This window comes from Lissotriton helveticus, chromosome 4_1, assembly GCF_964261635.1.
Source record: "Lissotriton helveticus chromosome 4_1, aLisHel1.1, whole genome shotgun sequence".
Lineage (NCBI taxonomy): Eukaryota > Metazoa > Chordata > Amphibia > Caudata > Salamandridae > Lissotriton > Lissotriton helveticus.
In genome coordinates, this window is record NC_136063.1 from 401,170,931 (window position 1) to 401,180,668 (window position 9,738).

Genomic DNA, 9,738 nt, shown 5'->3' on the forward strand with positions numbered 1-9,738 from the left:
TCACATGCTCTGGTAGTGGGCAGCAGCCATTTTATGTGCTCACTGCTGTAAGGCTCTCTTGCTCCATAGAGTAACATGGAGGAGACTGGCCCCATGAGATGCCAGCCTATCTTCCCATAGGAACAAGATGGGACATAAGTGAAAGATATCCCTGAACTCAGAATTTAATGACACATCTGTTAGTGAAGGGTGTTTTTAAATCCTGTGTTGGAGAATAGCACTTTTAGAAAGTGGCTGTTCTCTTGTCTAAACCTTTCTGTGTGCCTGGGTTTGTGGAATGCCTGCCTGGTCTGGATGTGACAGGGGGGGCTGCAGAGCCCCGGAGGAGAGGGTCGGAGCCAGCCCGGGGATGAAAGGGCACATCTGCCTGCCTGGGAGGTGGGAGGAAGGAATGCCTGATAAGTGCTGGGCTGCGCTGGCCTGCCTCCCCCTGCTAGCTCCCTCCTGGTGGTCAACTGACACCTCTGGCCCTGAAGCTGACAGGAAGAAGAAAACCAGAGACACCTCAGTGCTCCGCAACCCCCAGAACTGGTTTAGACTGGACCCAGGGCCTCCATGCACAAAGACTTCAAAGGACTTCAAAGACATTGAGGGGTATAAGGAAAGGACCCCTGACTACAGAAGTCAGATTCTGAAATTCTACAATCAAGAAGGAACCTCTGCTGGAAGGAGGACAGCTAGGGAACTAAAGGAAGACTGCCTTGCTGTGTGTTCTAAGGGCTGACCTGTTCTGCTGTTTGACTGGAAGCGGAGGAGGAGAAAGGGGCTTTGCTGTGTGCTGTGACCCTGCCTGCTTGAAACTGCCAAGACCTTGCTGTGTGCTGTGTCTGCAACTTGAATCTCCAAGGGCCTGAGAAGAGCTGGCCTCCTGCTTGGAACCCAAGGCTAAAGGTTCCTGAAGCTTTGCCACAAACTGCGGAAAGATCGTGTGAGGAGCGGCCCCAACCCGTGTGTCCCAATAGCCAGCTGTCTGAAGCTCGCTGTGCTCATCGGCACAGATTCCAGGGGCGAGGAGGGACCGTGGTGTGGTTCTGTAACTAGGATCCCCCCTGCTGATTGGGGGGCCACAGAGACGTCCTGCCGCGATCCCAGGCCCCAAGGGAGTCTTGCCGCCGAATCACCGACGCGGCCCGGGGCCAGAAACACCCTCCGTGAATTTCCTTGCGAGGGGGAATTGAAGCGCCAAAGAACGAAGGCGCCGCGCTCCCATTGGTGGAGGGAGCCGAGCCCCCTCACTAACGCCGCGACGGGATTGACCCGTGCGGCGCAGCGTCATCATCGGTGGTGGGCCGTGATTGGCCGAGGTAGCGGAGCGTCATTGCCTGACTGTCCCGGGAGCCGCTCTGCCATTGGCTGACTCCCGGGTAGTGAAGGGGCTCGACCGGAGGGCCGCGATCTGATTGGCCGCAGCGTGGAGCAGCCTGGAAGCCGCCGAGGGAATCGCGATCTGATTACTCCCCCCAGCGAGGAGCCGACCGCCGGAGCAGCTGGCTGACCCGTCCTCGCCGAGGGAGTGAGTCCGCGTGTGTTCCTCACCCCGGGCCTGTCGTCCCCCGAGGTGTGTTGCATCCCCCGCCGCTCGTTGGATTGTCGAGAGCGGGCGGGAGAGCACCAGGGGACCGGCCGGGGCCAGGAGCGAGTGTGCTCTTCTAGGCGCGAGGCGCCTGAGGCCATCCGGCGCACGTGGCAGCCTCGCACAAGCCGAAAAGAAGTCCCCAGGATACCGGGTGAGGCGCGGTCGCCGTGCTTGGGGGGATAAGTGCCTATGAAGGCTGGCTGTGAATAACTGAGCATGGGCATTGCTTTAACTGCTCGCTTTGAGAGCGGATTGAATAGAAATCAGGGGCAATATTTTTAGACCCCTGATTGGAGAGACTTGAGACTGTTTTGTTTTGATTCTGAGAACTGCCTATTTACAAGAACCATTAAGAATTAAGTGCAACCCGTAAGATAAAATGATACGTTGTCTAAAGAAGTGATTATCGTGCAACTGCTTCATTTACATGCTGAAACTAGATAAAGCTATATATTTTTATAAAATATACTTACCTGTGTGGTCTCAGTTTGTGGTGGATTGGGGATTATTGTTGTGTTAAGTGCAAATGTTATCCACATTGCCTCTGTTTAGCCTAGACTGCTCGCGCCATGCTACCTAGAGGGTGAGCAGGGGTTATCTCAGAGGGTTATTCCTTCGCCCTGACTAGAAGCAAGGGTCCCTGCTTGGTCTAAGGTACGTACCTCTGCCAACCAGAGACCCCGGGTTCTAACAGTGTGGGTTAGGTAAATCCCAATTAAATGGGTAAAATGATGGCAGCGTAAAAGAAAATCAGAATGGATGGATACAAGGGTAAAAGTATAGTGAATGTAAATGTGAGAGGATGGGTGCGTTGGTGAAGGGATGGTAGAGTAAATAAATATCTGAGATGATGGCTAAAAGGATGGGTGTAAGGTTGTCAGAGTAAATTGAAATCAGAAAGGATGGATGGTTAGATTGACGGATGAAAGGATAGCAACTTCAGCATCGCACACATGTATGACATTACAACACATGCCATCACAATGCATGCCTTTACAACGCGGTTGTAACAACTCAAGTGCTGTTACAACACGTTACCATTACAATGCAAACTTTTACCATGTATATGCCTTTACATCAAAGGCATACGCGTGGTAAAATGTTTGTTTTAAAATATAACTATTTTACAGGTAAGTATAAATGCTATAAATATATATATATATATATATATATATATATATATATATATAGGTTTATATATACCTGTAAATGGCTTAATTTTTAGTAAAGTGTGTATATATATACATACCCACACTGAACCCCAAAATTACTCCAGGCACCCAAAAACCCATTACCAGCCTGAACTCTGAAATTAACCCCCTGCCACCCCAAAACCCATATCCGTCCTGAACTCTAACATCACCCCTGGCACCCCAAAACCCATACCCACCCTGAACCCTAAAATTACCCCATGCACCCCAAAACCCATACCTGCACTGATCCCTAAAATTACACCCTTGCCCCCCAAAACCCACTCCCACCCTTAATTTTAAAATGACCCTGGCACCCCAAAACCTATACCCATGCTGAACCAAAAATTCCTCCTGGCACCCCATAACCCATACCCAACCGGAACCAAAAATTCCCCCCTGGCACCCCATAACCCATACCCACCCTGAACCATAAAATTGCCCCCTGACACCCCAAAACCCACACCTGCCCTGAACCCTAAAATTACCCCTGGCTCACCAAAACACATACCCACGCTGAACCCTAAAATTAACCCCCTCACACCCTAAAACCCATACCCGCCCTGAACCCTAAAATTAACCCTGTGGCACCACAAAACCCATACCCACCCTGAACCTTAAAATTACCCCTGGCACCCCAAAACCCATACCCATGCTGAACCATAATTTCCCCTCTGGCACCCCATAACCCATACCCACCCTGAACCATAAATTCCCCCCTCGCACCCCATAACCCATACCCACCCTGAACCCTAAAATAGCCCCCTGACACTCCAAACCCCACACCTGCTCAGAACCCTAAAATGACCCCTGGCACACCAAAACACATACCCACGCTGAACCCTAAAATTACCCCCTGGCACCCCAAAACCCATACCCACCCTGAACCCTAAAATGCATTAAAGTTACTGGAACTTACATAAAAAAACTGCTGCCTGCTCTTCTGATACTATACTGTGGAGTCTGGCTGATCAGCAGCACTGCGTCCTGGCATCCAGCCCCTCCCGAAGGTCTCACAGAGTAGATAGGTGTGGGTCAAAAGTTTCCTGGTTTCTCCTTGCCTGGGCCTCCTCTGCTTCTTTGTGGGTGCCCTTGGATGCAAAAATAGAAGAATCCATGGCCCTGTTCACCATTCATCTAGTGAGCAGTGCAGTGGATGTGAATTCCATCCAAGTGCACAGACAGCAGGGGCAAAGGGATGGCAGTGCAGGTGACGCTTTTCCATTGTAAATTAATCTCTGCTGGTGTCATAGCCCAGTGTTTGCTGTCTGTGCACTTGTATGGAATACACATATATACAAGTGCACAAACAGCACACACTGGGCTATGACGTCAGCAGAAATTCCTTTACAAAGGAAAAGTGTCACCTGCACTGGCCAGCCCTTTCCCCCTGCTGTGCACTTCACACCCCATGCTCACAATGCATCAAGTGCTTAGGTGAAATCCCTGCCTTCAGGCAAGGATTTTACCTCAGTGCCACTCTAAAGGAAAACAAGAGGTGGGGGCAGGGGGGTTTCACTCGCTGAAACTGTTCAGAGGCTGGCTGTCTGGCTCGGGCTGCTGGGCCTCTCAGAAAGCATAAATCACATTCTCGGATCGGATGCACAGCGTTAGTGAATCACTTCAGTGCATGTCATCTTAGCCCGGGCAGAGGAGGCGACGGGGGGGGCTGAAGCCCGGTGAGCCCAATGGGTGTTGCGCGCCTGGCGCACGCCATCCCACCCCATTTGCAGGTGCTGTGTAGTATACACCTCCTGGCCTCTGGGAGTTACCAGCGTGTCATTGCTGCGGTAGGTGGGGTGTCCCAGAGCTGCTTATCCCGTTTCTTCAGGAAGTTCCTGGAGGCCATGATGCAGAGAATGCATCATTACATTAGCTTCCCTGCCACACAAGCGGAACTGGTGAAGACCAAAACTGATTTTTATCAACTGGCTCACTTCCCTCACATCATAGGCTGCATAGATGGCACCCACATCCCAATCTGCCCACCTGCAGCCCCAGAATACATATACAGGAACCGGAAGTCAACACACTCAATCAATGTGCAGGTGATATGCAACGCAGGAAACATCATAACAGACATTGTGGCCAAATTCCCTGGGAGCACCCACGACTCTTACATATTCCAGAACAGTGGGATCTACACGCGTCTTGCTGCTGGAGAATTTGGAGACGGATACCTGCTAGGTAACCAACTGTGACACACCCTGATAGTAACTGCAGATGAATGTATGATGAGTATATAACTAATGGCACTCTCTTTTCCAACTAGGCGATAGCGCTTATGCTGTGCGTTCCTTTGTGCTCACCCCTACCTTAATCCATCTACCAGGAGTGAGAGGCGTTACAATGTGGCACACAGAGCAACACGCAGCGTTGTAGAACGCACATTCGGACTCCTAAAAAGCAGGTTCCGCTGCCTCTACAAGAGTGGAGGAGCACGGCAGTACACTCCTATCATCTGCTGTAAAATCATTGCGACCTATCCAATGCTGCACAACCTTGCTACCAAGAAAGACACAGAAGTGGAAATAGCACATCATGAGGACATTGATGATGGAACTGAACAGCCAGAGCCCTATGCAGCAGGAACAGCGCAAGCCACAGATGGGAGACTGAGACGGGCAGAGATCACACACAGCTATTTCCAAGTAAGTAAGGAGACACAGCTAGGCTTTGCATTTGAATGACATAGTTTAATGGGCACTACGGCAATTTACTGATAGCACACCATGGTACTTCAATGTCTGAATACCCCACTGGGTAGTCACAGGTTGCCTCACCGTGACATGTCCTGTGGGTTGTGGGCATCCTCATTGTTTGCGTCCACGCAGAACAGTGCGGGATGCACAAGGCTGGGTGGCAACGGTGGCAGTGGAGCCTGGGCCAGCAGGTTGGCACCTGTTGCTCCTTCGAATGTCAGGAACAGGAGTGCTACAGCTACTCCTGCTGGTAGAGTCTTCTGTGTCCCCAAAACCTGTGTCCCCAGCAGTGGCTGCCTGGTTGGTGAGCAGTAGCTTCATGGCAGAGGTAACTCTCCCCATCCCCCTCGTCAAATCCGTGCAGCAGTGCACAATGCCATCTTGCATTGCGGCAGAACGCCGTCATAGCAGGGAGGTTGCTGTGGCAAGCCGGTTCATGGCCTTTGTGTGTTGGCGCATGCATTGTCGACCCTGGCGCCTCTCTGTGTGGTCAGAGTCTAGTCTCTCACAGAGAGCCATCACGCACTGTGACATGTCCCTCATTCCCTCTGCCATGGACTGCATGCTCTCTGCCATGGAGCCAATCCCCCGGTCGATGTTGCCCATCCTGTGATTCAAGTTGCACACCTGTCTCTGTACTGCTAATATGCCCTTTGCTTGCAGGCGCTGGACTTTGACCATGGTGGCCTCAAGACCACAGAAAACCCCCTCTCCATCCTCGCCATTGCCTCTCTCCCGTACCCTGCGGCCTCTGGCACCGGTACGCACAGCTCCTAATGCACTCTGCTGTCCTGCGTTGCCTGCCTCAAGTGGAGTTGTGTGTGTGTCACGCTCCCCATCATCCTCATCGGACGTCTCCAGAATCCTGAGAGGGGGTACATCATGCCTCCTTGGCCTTACCAGTACTGATGAATCAGAGGTTGGTGTGGGTGACAGTGCTGGTAGTTCCAACTGTTGTGAGTCAAACAGCAGAGGTGACAGAGGCTGTGGTGTGGTGGGTCGCTCAGGTGTTGTTGCTGCCTGCGCTGTGGGTGTGGGTGGCAGTACAGTGCTTTGACCTGCACCTTTGGCTGCGTCCTCACTCCGCTCTGTTGCTGGTGCCCTCTTCTCCCTTTCCTGCGCTGTACTGCGCGATGACTCTCCTGTGGACAGATATGAATATTAGCTCAGTGGTGATGTACACCTGTGTGTCATTATTAAATCAAATTCATGTCACACAATTGCATAGTTCTCAACTGCTTCTGGATGTAGTGTGTGGCATGCCTTGCTGTTTTCTGTGATGACTGTATTGATGTATATTTCTATGACTACGTCTCCCATGATGCATTGCCGGTAAATCCTAAAACCTGTAATGGAGTGTGATGCACACTACCACATTGGGGAAGGGGGACAGGGAAAGGGGTGGGGATTTATGTCCATGCAGCTTACCTTGTTTTGTTGCAGCTCTGGCTGAGCTGTCAGCATCCCCTATCCCATGGACACTCTCTAGCTCCAGGTTGGACTCCACCATCAGTTCCAGGTCTGTAAGTGCAGGTGCACGGTTCCTTCCTCCACCTGTGGCACCAGCTTCTTTTCTCTGGGCTGCAAGTTTTTTTTGTTATGATAGGAAGATCATACCATCTTTTTTTCAGGTCATCAATGTCTCTGGTTGTGACCCCAATGGCATTCACTTTGGACTGGATCCCCAGTCAGGTGTTCCTTTTAACAGACTCTGCAACATGCAGAGACTGCTTGCCAAAGAGCTGGGTGTGGTGTCTCACCACCTCCTCCACCAGCACCTGCAGTTCAGCTGTGCTGAATTTAACTTTCCTCTTGCGCTCAGCTCCTTCCTTCTGGGCATCCTGTGACTCCATTCTGCAGCTCAGCTCAGCTCTGGGCAGCCTGTTACTCAGTGCCTCACTGCTCTCAATGCTGTTCAGTTGCTCTGCACCTGCATGGGTGTGGCCACTTCCTGGAAGTGGGGTGGGGTAGCTGCATTTGATTTGTTGGTTCCTCTGTTGCTTTGTTGTGGGGTGTTCCTGATTGGTTGACAGGCTCAATTGGGTGTGTTTCGTATTTACCGATTCGGTATTTACCGATTCGGTAAATACCGAATCGGTAATTCCCATTCATTCCTATGGGCCTGGAGGCCCATAGTGTTGAATAGGTGTTACCGATTCGGTATTTACCAATTCCGTATTTACCAAATCGGTAAATACCGATTCTGAATATCCGAATTTTACGGACTCTGTATTTTTTACCCATCTTTTACCTACATCCCATTTTCCGAATGTAAAATACCGAATCGGTATGATTCGGTAGTTTAGAGTCGGTAAAATTGGATTACCTACATCTGGCCCTTGATCTCCCCGTGCCTAACAAAAATGAAGGTGTCCTTGTGTAATGTAACTGGTGCTCATGTATAGCGCTCCAATACCTTCGGGTCGAGTTAGCGCTATGTAAATCTGCAACAAAAAAAAACATTTAAAAAACCCTACATCTCAGAGGTAGAGGGGCTGCGAATTGAGGCACACAAGGGAGCTTGAGATAGATGTGCCAGGACCCCCTCTGGAGCAGAAGAAGGGTCTGACATAGGTACAAACCCAAACAAAACCCACCCACAATAGCCAGAGAGCCAACTTTAGGAAGCACATAACTATGGACACCCTGCAGAGAGACACCTAAATAAATAGACCACCTTATAGATGCTGTCAGTCACCAGTCTTACTTGTATCAGCATGCCCTCAATGCCATGCAAAGGCCCTCACAATCATGGCCCAAAGCCGCTCTGAGCACTGGATCCAGAAGACCCTTTGATTCAGGGGCATCCTTTCTTCAAACAAGTGAGAGAATTACACCAGACCAGGGAGCCTCTCTGATAATTAGAACTGATTATCCTCTCCATTTCCTAAATAGGCCACCTCCTGCATCCCTCCTTTCCCCACACAAACATCTTGATGAGTACTGTTCCCTCTTGACGAAGGGAGAAATACTGAGAATGTGAACCTAAGTAAGAAGGGTAGGGGTTGTTATTCTAGATACTTTCTGATACCAAAGAAAGAGAGTGGCATGCACACAAATTTAGATTTCAGCTACCTCAACATTTATTTAAAAAAAGAGAAGTTTGAAATGGTAATTCTGCTACGGATCTTTCAAGCTTCTCAAACTAAAGATTAGATGGCATTGATGGGCCTACAGAAAAAAGACTTCCACATTATGATGTCAGCACCTTTGACACCATATCTCCATCTTTATTGGTGCAGAGGCTGTGACAGGCAGGGCTGTAATGGAGGCCAAAAGTTGGAATTCCAAGGGTTGGCCGACCTGCCAGTAAGGATCAGCTCGGTTTTATCAGGGTTTAATTTGAGCTGATGAAATTCATTGTGGATTGGAAACTCACAGCAGATGATGCAGATGAGTCGATGTTAAACACCAACTGAATATCGTCGGCATAATTAAAAACTATAGCCTCTCTTTTACGTAAAGCCAGGATCAAAGGTAAAATATACAAGTTAAGAAGGAGGGGTGAAAGAGAAGAGCCCAGTGGGACCCCACAGGTCAGTTTTCTTTGTTCTGCACAAAAATTAGCGAGACAATCTGATTGGAAGCGGTTGTCGAGAAAGGAAGTGATCCACTTCAACGACAGCCCTGGATCCCGGCACAGCCGACACGGTCGATCAAAAGATGGTGGTCGACCGCTGACAAATCCAGGCGCATCAGGGCCTGAGTAGTGCCCTGATCAGCACCCCCTCTTAGTTCATCCAGGACTGCCAAGATGACAAACTCAGTTGAATGATCAGGTCTAAACCCTGCTTGATGAGAGTCCAGATAATAAGATTGCTCTAAAAAAAGAACTGAGACAATTAGCAACGTGGGCTTCCAAAATCTTGCATAAGTAAAGCAACAGAGAAATGGGGCGGTAATTACCAGGAACCAAAGGATCTGAGCTAGGTTTCTTAAGGATGGGGACAACTTCTGCTTTTTCTAATACATCTGGAACAATCCCTTGAGCAAGGGGGTTGTTAAGCAATAAGGGAGGGTCTGGGCAGCGTAGGAATGCTTCCCGAAGGATGTGAGGGGGGCAACTATCCATAGGGGAACCGGAGCGGACCTTTTTAAGTAGGGCAAAAAAATGTCTTGAGTAATAAGAAGGATTTCATCTAGATGAGCGGGGTTTGTGTAAGAGCATGAAGGGACTAGGGGTAAGGAGGGTTTAGGAATACTGGCCTTAATGGTGGCAATTTTCTCAATAAAGAAAGAATTGAGAGAATTACATAGAGTTTGTGATGGA